Source organism: Onychomys torridus, chromosome 6, assembly GCF_903995425.1.
Source record: "Onychomys torridus chromosome 6, mOncTor1.1, whole genome shotgun sequence".
Classification (NCBI taxonomy): domain Eukaryota; kingdom Metazoa; phylum Chordata; class Mammalia; order Rodentia; family Cricetidae; genus Onychomys; species Onychomys torridus.
In genome coordinates, this window is record NC_050448.1 from 115290348 (window position 1) to 115299227 (window position 8880).

Consider the following 8880-nt stretch of genomic DNA (forward strand, 5'->3'; position numbering starts at 1 on the left):
TAATAGAGCCACCTCCTCAAGTGCTTTAATAATAGGACCAATCTCACAGCCTCATTATTTCCTAAAGACCCCACCTTGTAATTAATGTGGCATTAGGACTTGGGCTTGGTGATACAGTCTTGTAATTCTAGCTACTTGAGAAATTTAGGCAGGTTTAGAGTCTACTTGGGCTAGGGTGAGCTCAAGCACATAGTGGGCAACTTAGTGAGACCCCTATCTCAAAATAAAAGCTCCACTGAAGATATAACTCAGGGTAGAACAGCTGCTAGTCTGAGTTGAGGCCCTGAATGCAATCTCCAGTATTCCCAACATTTTCTTAATTGTAACACTCATAGGCATACTCTATAAACACACGTATGGTAAGAACAAAAAGAAAATTAGGCAAAGTGATAGGAGAAGACATTCTTTTATCTCCTCCCTAGAAAAGTCCATTCCACAGTTACATATCAAGATCAAAGGCACAAAGTACTTTGACAGTATTGCAACCAAGGACTGGGCCATCTCCACTATTTCCCTGTGAGCACCAGTAATCATGTGGAGCAAAAATGAATGTAGGGAAGTTTGGAATAATTGAAAATGCCTAGCACAGCTTGCCCTTTCCGTTCCAAAGTGCCAACAATTCCCCCTTAAGAATTTTGAGAAAAACTATGAAACAATTAAACTCTGATTTAATGTATTGCAGCTGTCTTGATAGACTTGCTCACCACCCTTTTTTAATGACTAGTTTCATTTTTCAATTCCCTTTACCCATTTATTTTTTTAGCAATCATTATATTTGAACACTACACGAGCTGGTGATAACAACAAAAAGAAGCAATTATTATTTTCTATTCATAACAACACAAAACTCTGAAAGCGAGGATTGTTGCTGATGATCCGACACACAATAGGGTTGGATTCAATTCTATAGAGGCGTAGAAATGGGAAGCAACTGGATGGTTAGTTTAGCAAAACATTCTCAGATTACATTTTATATGGTGTTCTGCAGAAGAAGAGGGGAGAAATTGGTGCTAAATTCTGTAAGAAAGGGGACAATGCTATTCTTAGAATTCTCAATCTCTGATTGATTCCTCATGTTCATAAGCTTCAGACATTGCTCGATGATTTCAGCAGTTAAAATTCACTGGTTTTTCTTTGATGTGAAATCCACAATTACTCCATTGACTTCATAGTCACCTTATTCTAATCAATGAAGCTGAAAAACAGTTTGTTAATGCAAGGCTGAGGAAATAGTGCAGAGACAAAGGCATGCTGCTTCTCCTGTGTATATGATAACTTTGCCTAACGAACATAGACTTTAGGGAGGTTACCTGGCTAATCTCTGTCTGATTGAATTAATAAGGTAAATACTGCTTCCTCAAAGAGGGAAACAGGATGCCAGGAGAAGTGCTTTTTTCTCTTTGGTCTCCTGATGTTCAAGCAGAGAGAGGGAAATGAAATATTATTAATTAATAATTAATATAATTAATTTTTAAGAATTTGATATTTTAATATATTCTTCCCCATTTTCCAACTACTTACAAATCCTTTCCCTATTCCTACCTATCCACCTTCATGTCTCTGTCTCTGTCTCTGTCTCTGTCTCTCTCCCTCTTACAGCTCCTTTTCCCTCCTCTGGAAATGAAAACATGAAGCCTCTTGTGGGGCTGCTATACAAAGAATAAGACAGAATTGAAGTGAAGTAGGTTGAGAAATTGTACATTGGCAAATTCTATTGCTCATTTTGAAATAAACTTTGAAAGATGAAAATAATATGCTAAAACACATGTAGTGTTATTCAAAGACTCAATTATGGTGCGAATTTTTATGGATAATTAGTGTAAGTCAGAAAAATCAGGACAAAGGCACATTGTTTAAATAGCGAGAGAAAGAAACAATAGTGTGCCATGTAAAGCACAAAAGGAAGTATTCTGGGAATTGTAGGTACATTTTGTACCTCTTTTCACACTGATTAGAGACAGTGAACATTTTTGCTGTCATGAAGGTAACTTTGAAACAATATGTCAGCAAGCATGATGATCCCAGTGCTGAAGGAACAAGAGACAACAAGATATCTGCTTCTAAAACACACAGATGACTGTGAACCAAAGGCTGTTGAGAAGAAGCAGATGCAAGAAAGATTCTCCAACCTCTGTCCTTTGCTTAGGGAGTCTCCATCTCCTTTTCTAGCATGAGAGGCAGAAGTTAATCTCTAGCAACAGCCCTATGCTAGGCTAAGCACAAGAGAGTCTCCACAGTAAGCTGTTACAGTTGGTCCTTATAATTCACTTACATATTTATATCCCTGCATTTGGAAGCCCCTAGACCTTCAGTCCCTTGTCTTGGCCTGTCCATGACAATTTCACTGTCATTTATTTGATACTGTATAACACGAACTTTAACCATTCCATGACTTATTGACCAATGAGCATTTCCCATATGGATATAATATAAAAATTTGACTTTTTCTTTTGATAATCTCTCTTTTGTCCATATTATTTACAGGCTCCTCCTTGATTGAAATATAAAATCATGTAGAAGAAAATTAAAATAATTTCTTCTTTACAAATTTGTACCAATTGTAAGAGTTCTCCCCGCTCTGTTTCTTACAAGCATGTTTAGAACCAAGTACAACAGCATTGCTCAATTCTGCAAGATCCACTTAGCATTATTCTATAAATCAGTGATCCATTTTCCTTAGATTCATTGAAATCCTATTCCTCTCACAGGCTATGTGCAGATCAATTTTCAGGAGTCACTTTGACGGAGCAATTTGATTGCATCTTACGAGGTTAAAACTCCTCCGGCAACATATGCTGATTTATTGGTTTCACAATGGAAATGAAACTTCTAAGTGCTGGTTCAGCAGCATGAAGGCATAGAAAGCAAGTGACCCTAAAGACTCCCATGAGATTCTACATTAGGATGGCCTGATCTCACACTCAAAGATAGGATCAACTCCTGGGCCTTAAAGCAAAGTCTGATGCTCTAAATTGCAAATATCATGCTGGACCTTAAAAGGGAAATGCAAGAAGAGTGTTCTTTGCTCTGCTAGGAAGTACAGCAAATATAATGAATGACATATTGACATTTAGACCATACAAATGGTTTCCCCTTGACCAATGTTTACTTTGATTTCTTTTAATGCTGTAAAATTCTGCAACATGGTGACCATGCTTGTGCATACCACTCATGAAAAATCCACCTGTGTTACTGTTAACTATGGAGTCTCTGGATTCTCAAAGTTCTTTCACAGTCCTCTCATTTTTGTTCTCTACCTTCCCCAGCTTAGCATCCCATACACAAATGTCTATAGATGCTGTATAAAACTCCTAAAGGTCCTTTTGTGTGCTTTTAATTATTACATCCCATTATTCTCTCTGTATGCAACTATTACTGGTTTTTGGAATGTTGCAATTAACTCAATATTGTTTTTATAAAATAAGATGTAATAAGATAGACAAAAACCATCAAATCAAGACTGGACAAGGCAAAACAAGAGAACAAAAAGAACCCCAAGTCAAGTGCAAGTACAAGAATTACACATGCGGCCTTCCCATTAAAATACTAAGCTGAAAGCTGTAAGATATATGCAAAGGAGCTGGTGCAGACTTATGTTGACCTCATGCTTGCTGCTTCAGTTTCTGAGAGTTCATATGAGCCTTGCTCAGTTGATTCAGAGAACCTTGTTCTCCTGGTTCCCTCTATCTTCTCTGGCTCTTACACTCTTTCCACTTCCTCTTCCAAGAGGTTCCCTGAACTCTGAGGGGATTATTATGATGATGGAGGGGTCGAGACATCTCATTTAGAGATGAATGTTCCAATCTCTCTCTCTCTCTCTCTCTCTCTCTCTCTCTCTCTCTCTCTCTCTCTCTCTCTCTCTCCATAATGCCTGGTTCTGGGTCTCTGTAATTCTGTATTTGTTCCCATCTGCTGAAGAGGAAGTCTCTCAGATGGTGGAACAAGGCATTAATATATGAGTATAGCAAAACATCAGTAGAAGTCATTTTATTGATACTTGTATTTTGGACCAGTTGTGTTCAGTTTTACCCTAGGACTCTGGGCTGTCCCGACTCCGGTTCTTGATCACCCAAGCAAAGTTCTCTATGGGTTCCATCTCTTGGAGTGGGTCTTAAGTCAAAACAGACATTAGCTGGCTATTCCCACAACTTCTGTGCCACCATTAGCCTAGTTTATCTTGCAGGCTGAGTTGGTGCTTATGTTTCTCTTTTGGTAGCCTGCAGAGTACCTCCTCTCAACAAAGGTATTAAAACATGGGTGAAAGATTCCATGTAGATTCCAGCTTGTCTTCATTATGTTCAATGTGTGGGTGTTTTTCTTAGCAATGGGGCCCTGCTGTCAGTTTGCAGAGAACAACCCATTTTTCTAACAATAGCCGATATTGTTTGGGAATTTCCCTAGGACTCTCTTTGCTAATGTGAATGCAATATGGTGGTTCCTCAGACAGTTGAGAATTGATCTACTTCAAGATCCAGCTGTATCAGTCTTGGGCATATAGCCAAAGGATATTTCATGCTACCACAAGGACACCTGCACAATCAAGTTCTTTGCTGCCCTGTTCATTATAGCCAGAAACTTGAAAGCCAAACAAAACAAACAAACAAAGATGTCCCTCAACAGAAAAATGGATAAAGAAAATGTGGTACATTTACACAATGGAGTGTTGCTCAGGTGTTAAAAACAATGACATCATGAAATTTGCAGGCAAATACATAGAACTAGAAAAAAATCTCTGAAAATAAATATGGTATGCATTCACTTATATGTGAATATTGGCCATTAAATAAATGATAACCACCTACAGTTCATAGACCTGGAGAGGTTAGGTACAGAGGAAAGTACAAGAAGGGAATTAGAATGGATCTTAGGGGTAGACTAATGGCAGGTAGGGATGAGAGCAGCAGGGTCAGGTGCAGAGGAGGAAGGGAGATAAGGGTGAGGGACGTTATGTGGGGAGAGACAACAACTGGAAATGAAGGGAATTTGTTGGATGATATGGAAACTGAGTACAGTGGAAAATCCTAAAACATATGAAAGCAATCCTAAAGGCTTCTAATAATGGGAGATTCAGAGTTTGAACTGGCCATTTTATTGTCATTAAATAAGACTTCCAGTACCAGAACTGGGTTGACTCAATATTTTTAAAGGATATTTAAAGCAACCATAAACTAGAAAGTGTAGTTCATAGCTGCTTACTTGACTATACAGTAATTAGTCAGATGTAACCCATGTCCTCAAGAATCCCATGCTATTCTGATGCTTCCATAAATTCCTCTGTTTCTTTTATCTATGGCAATGCTCTTTCCCTGCCATCTATGGAATATCTCTGCCAAGGTGTTAGACTGAATTTCAAATGCCATTTCTACTTCTTTAAAAATGTTCCATAGGACTAGAGATATGGCTCAGCGCTTAAAGGCTAGGTTCACAACCAAAAATAGAAAATGTTCCATCTTCATTGAATTAAATACTTTTCACAAAGCATTCTGTATTGTGTTGTGGGTATTTACTATGGGAAAATGGATTTTTCTTTTAATTATTTTATTCATTACAAGAAACATTACATATCACTGGGCCTTTGAAAATGCATGTCAAGTAAATGAATAAATGGCATACACAGATCACACAGAAGGAAACATGGTAGAAAACAATATGCTGGTCCTAATCAGTTTAGATTTTAGTCTCTGTCCTTGAGCTTGCAAAGGAAACACACAGTAAGAACTATACTCAAATGTAGGAGTTGACAAAGCCTTATCGCTTATTTTGAATGTGAAATTCTTTGCATAGAAAATAAGCTCAATCCAACACATTTTTATAAATGCAAAAGACTTTATGAATGCTAGACATGAAAACTGAATGCCATTATCTCTGTTTCAAAGCTATGTCATCTAAAATTTTTAACAAAAATTCTTTGAAAGCTTTCTACTAGTCATTGGTTGCTAGTCATTATTCTGTAGGATACATAACCTGTAGATGAAATTTTTTTTTAATGTAGGAGAAATATACTACTACTCAACCTGTTCTGTAAGGTTGGTAGCCCTATAACTCCTTGATCAATGTAGCATGTTATGGATACATTCCTACTCCCAAAGAAAAGAGGGGCAGACATGTCCACATGCAAAGTAGATGAAATTCTAAATGGTCTTATTAAATAAGAAACACAGAGCTAAATACTAAGTTAAAAGCCCAAGAGATCAGAGCACTAGCGAATAGCCTTTAGCTTACCACTTGCTGCTGTCCTTCCCTGAGAGAGCTTCTAATGTCTAACTTGTCTTCTTATTGTCTTTCTGTTCTCCCTTCTCATTGGCTGTATACCCAACCACATGACTTCCTCATCACTGCCTGTCTATACAGACCTCCAGGTCTTTATGGTTGGTACTGGGATTAAGAGTTCTTGTCACTGCTTGGCTGTATCCTTGACCACCAGAGACTCTGCCTGCCATGTGATCGGATTAAGGGCATATGCCACCACCACCACCATACTTCTGCTAAATGGCTCACTTTTAGCTCTTATCCCCAGGCAAGTTTATTTATTAACATACAAATAAAATATCAACATAATAACCCAAGTATCACAAAGAAATAAACGATCTTAGGGTTCTATTTTCTAGGTAGCCTCCCTGGAGTTGTGTAGCAGTCTAGTCATCTTTGTTTTACATCTAGTATCCTCCTATGAGTGAGTACATACCATGTTTGATTTTCTGAGTCTGGGTTACCTCACTCAGGATGATTTTTTCTTGATCCATCCATTTGCCTGCAAACCTCATGATGTCATTGTTTTTCTCTGCTGAGTAGTACTCCATTGTGTATATATACCACATTTTCTTTATCCATTCTTCAGTTGACAGGCATCTAGGTTGTTTTCAGCTGAGAGTCTTTGCCCTGGAGGAGATGGGAGTGGGGGGAGGGGCTGGTGGGAAGGCAGGGATGGGTGCGGGAGGGGGGATGACAGGGGAACCCATGGCTGATATGTAAAATTAAAACACAAATATCGGTATAAAAATAATAAAATAAATATATTTATAAAAAAATAAATAAATGATCATTAAACATAGTCACCAATAAATACATTTTTATTATTTTTCAGTTAAAATCCACCGTGTTGATTTGTAAGAAAGTGAAGGACCTTGGTATTGTATCACCCTCCATTTGAAAAACTTTATTCCAACTTCTAAAACTAGCATCAAGACTTTGAAAGGGTGAATCTGGTTGCACAAAGTTCATTGTTACTCAGCCACTTCTTAGCTATAATCACTGTGACCTGGTCAATCTATCGTTTGTAAAAAATGAATGAGACAAATTTATGAGAATGGATCAATTGATACTCAAAGACCAAAAGTACTCAAACAGTTACACACACACACACACACACACACACACACACACACACACACACAGAGCGGGGAGGGAAGGAGGGACGGAGAGAGAATGAGAGAAATGCATAGGTGCAGGTCAGTGGCATAGCACTTCACTGTGTGACCTCAAATTTGTACATAAATGCTTCAAGGAAAGAAAAGAAATATACAACGTGGCTGTGTTCATGTAATTTTTCATTTTATTTTGTTATATCAGATGTTATATCATAAGTCAGGGTGAATATAAGTGTGTATGAATGTATTGTAGAAATCACCTGTGTGCTATCAACTTGCATTTTATCCACTATGTACTAATTTGCCTCAGTTTTTATTCAGTTTTGTTATTTAACATACAATAAAAGAAAGCCCTCATTTTTCCTGTAATTTCAAGTATGCTGCGTTTGAATGAGCGAATGGGTTCTATTTCTTGTGACAATCCTCTGCTTTGAATATGTGCTAAGCATTAGGATATGGAAGGAAATGTAGCTCCTTCATGAGGTTGCATAAATAAAAGCTCAAATCTGTCATCTCAGGTAGGTGTCCCTGCCTCTCTTAACAAAAAGACCTTGTTATTTTACTTTAAAGTTTGCATTATTAACCTTCTATGTTTTAAACAAACTCACAGAGTTCAAAAAATCAAAACAAGATGTAAATACCAGAGAAACTAGCTGTGTATAAGTGACACAGAGTTCTTCAACTTGTGGTCCAAACTTTACAGTAACTAAGATGAAAGAATAGCCAGAGCTCAGAAAATGCACAAAATGATGGAGATTCTTAAAAGCTTTCCTATAAATCAGTGTGTAGATGACTCACATAGACAGGTTTTCAAAATTTGTTTTAAGTACATTTCTATCTCCTGAAATATTTCTACTCCAGACATGCCTACTGCACTCTCTTTCATATAACACCTGCTGCAACCTGAGTCTTTGGACATTAAATAACTTTTCTAGCTTGATTCTAAGACATGCCAGAATTCATGCTCAATCTCTTAACTGAAATATTTGCCTTGAAATTTGCTTTGTACTCCTCTTTCCATGAGAATTCATCACTGTCCTATATTCTGCATTAACATGTTTGTAGATTTAAAACGGTACTAAGGACAGCTTCAAAAGAAAAAAGGAACAAGGGTGAGAGAGATGAGAAGTGGAGAATTGTGAATAATGAGGAAAAATGTCTCTGACATAAGGAAAGTTTCTGCTTTGCCGTTTTGTAGCACCCTTCTATTACTTGTTTTATGCCACTTGCATATCACTGTTCAAACACCACCACTAATTACACTTCATATCCCTGAGAAGTGTATAAAATAATTGGTTTTCCAGAATGAGGGCAATACTGTGATGACACTATCTCTCATAAAGAATAAGAATGTGACATTACTGTGAAAGTTGTTCAGATCTTGCGAGCTAAGAGTATGAGGTGTGTGGTATGTGCAGAACATCGTTAACAGCCATAGAAGCAGTAACTACTTAATAGACCAATGGAAACTTTGTGTCTGTGAGAGCTGGCATTCCCACACAATCAATTCTAT

At 37.5% G+C, this 8880-nt stretch overlaps 1 non-coding gene across 1 annotated transcript; it reads right to left on the reverse strand.

Annotated features, from left to right (window-relative positions):
* Positions 1 to 5984: 5984 nt before the first annotated feature.
* LOC118586471 lies at positions 5985 to 6118 on the reverse strand. The gene has a single exon (XR_004945355.1). It is a non-coding gene; the product is annotated as a small nucleolar RNA U109 (small nucleolar RNA).
* Positions 6119 to 8880: the final 2762 nt, after the last annotated feature.